This window comes from Cynara cardunculus, assembly GCF_001531365.2.
Source record: "Cynara cardunculus var. scolymus isolate 2C chromosome LG 13, CcrdV1, whole genome shotgun sequence".
NCBI lineage: Eukaryota > Viridiplantae > Streptophyta > Magnoliopsida > Asterales > Asteraceae > Cynara > Cynara cardunculus.
This window is the reverse complement of record NC_037540.1, coordinates 19,125,663-19,128,130: the sequence shown is the minus strand read 5'-3', so window position 1 is coordinate 19,128,130 and position 2,468 is coordinate 19,125,663.

Genomic DNA, 2,468 nt, shown 5'->3' with positions numbered 1-2,468 from the left:
CTAATGCAAAAAGAAAAAGTCATTGCGTATGCCTCAAGGAAACTCAAAGTGCACAAAAAGAATTACACTACGCATGACCTCGAGTTGGGGGCAGTGGTGTTCGCACTTAAAATCTGGAGGCACTATCTTTACGGCACCAAATGCATCATTTTCACTGATCATAAAAGCCTTCAACATATTCTGAATCAAAAGATGTTGAACATGAGGCAACGGAGGTGGGTCGAACTTCAATTATGATTGTGAAATAAAGTATCACCCAGGAAAAGCTAACGTGGTAGCCGACGCCTTAAGCCGGATGGAAATGGTGAAACCGTCAAGGGTACGAGCCATGGGAATGTTGGTTCAAACGAACCTAAAAACACAAATTCTTGAAGCTCAACATGAGGCGTTGAAATCAGAGAATCTGAAGAATGAGACCCTGCATCACTTAGAGAGGGAATTCGAAACCCGAGCAGATGGAGTGCGTTACTTCAATGATAGAGTTTGGACACCAAGGAGCGACAGCCTTCGGTCTACAATTATGGAGGAAGCCCATCGCTCCAAATATTCGATTCACCCAGGATCCGATAAGATGTACAAAGGGATACGAGAATATTACTGGTGGCCAGGAATGAAAAGAGACGTTGCCTTGTACGTAAGTCGGTGTATGACCTGTGCAAGAGTAAAAGCTGAACATCAGAAACCATCTGGTCTTCTTCAGCAACCAGAGATTCCCCAATGGAAATGGGATCAGATATCAATAGATTTCGTTACAAAGTTACCGAGAACAAGGAAGGGATATAACTCAGTTTGGGTCATAGTGGATCGACTTACGAAATCCACACACTTTTTGCCTTTTCGAGAAGATTTCAGTACGGAAAGGCTGGCACAGTTGTATGTCAAAGAGATTGTGTCGGCATGGAGTACCTGTTTCTATCATCTCAGATAGAGACAGCCGCTTTACTTCTAGGTTATGGCAATCGGTTCAAAGGGCACTAGGCACGAGATTGGATTTAAGCACTTCATATCATCCTCAAACGGATGGACAAACGGAGAGGACAATTCAAACACTAGAGAATATGTTGTGAGCCTGTATGATAGACTTTGGAGGTAGTTGGGATACCCATCTACCATTGGTCGAATTTTCCTACAATAATAGCTATCACACCAGTATCCAATGTGCACCTTTTGAAGCCTTGTATGGACGAAAATGTAGATCCCCACTCAGTTGGCAGGAAATTGGTGATAGGCAACTGACCAGGCCTGACATTATCCAGGAGACAACCGACAAAATCGCAATTATCCAAGAAAAACTTATAGCTGCAAGGGATCGTTAGAAGAGCTATGCCGATAACCAAAGGAAACCCTTGGAATTTCAAGTGGGTGATAAAGTCCTTTTAAAAGTATCACCGTGGAAAGGGGTTGTGCGCTTTGGAAAGAAAGGAAAGCTTAGTCCAAGGTATGTCGGTCCATTCGAAATACTCGAAAGAGTAGGACAAGTTGCATACAAACTCAACTTACCCCCGAAGCTTAATGCCATCCATGATACATTTCATGTGTCGAATCTTAAGAAGTGTTTAGCCGACGAGTCTTTAGTTCGACCTCTGGAAGATATTCAAATTAATGAACGGCTACGTTTCATTGAGGAGCCGATCGAAATCCTCGACCATAAGGTTAAGCAGTTGAGGCACAACAAAATCCCAATTGTAAAAGTTCATTGGACTTCGCGGCATGGACCGAAATATACGTGGGAAAGAGAATATTCCATGAGAAGCAAGTATCCACATTTGTTCCCTAACAAGCCTTGATTTGGAGTAGACAAATAAATTTCGAGACGAAATTTCTCTGACATGGGGAGACTGTGACATCCCGTCACTTCTGAGCTTCAGGTTAGCACCCCATTGTAGATCCTATAATTAGAAATTATATTTCTCTAGGATCTAGTCCTAGTGATTAGAACCTTTCTGGTATTAGCTCCCAAATTTTGTTAGGAAGGTCGCGCTTTGGTAGGGGATCAGATAAAGTTATCTTATGCAAAGCCTAATATTTTTTAAAATACTCTAGATACAAAAAAGTTGATGTTATGAGTTTTCCTTAAATTAAATTGCAAAAGTTCCATTTGAATGTCCACTTGTTTTATCAAAAGATGGAGTTTTGGGTTTTACAAAGCCATTTTATTTTTGGGTAAAGGTTTTAGTGGTCTTATTCTTTTGGGAAAATAAAGGTTTTATTCGGTTTGGGCCTTGTTGGCCAGCCCTGTCACTTTATTTAAATCCTCATATAAATACCCCTCATCCATGAAGAACTCTCATTTGCATGAATCGCCTGCTTGAAATTTCTCTAAACATTCTCTCTCTCTAAAAACCAAACGCTCTCTAGTTGATTTCACCTTCGTGCAAGTCTTTTGAAATTCTTTCTCAATCTTGAAGATCCTCCAAGACTTCAAGAAAAAGGTATGATACTAATTATCTTGCTTTTGTAAAACCTCT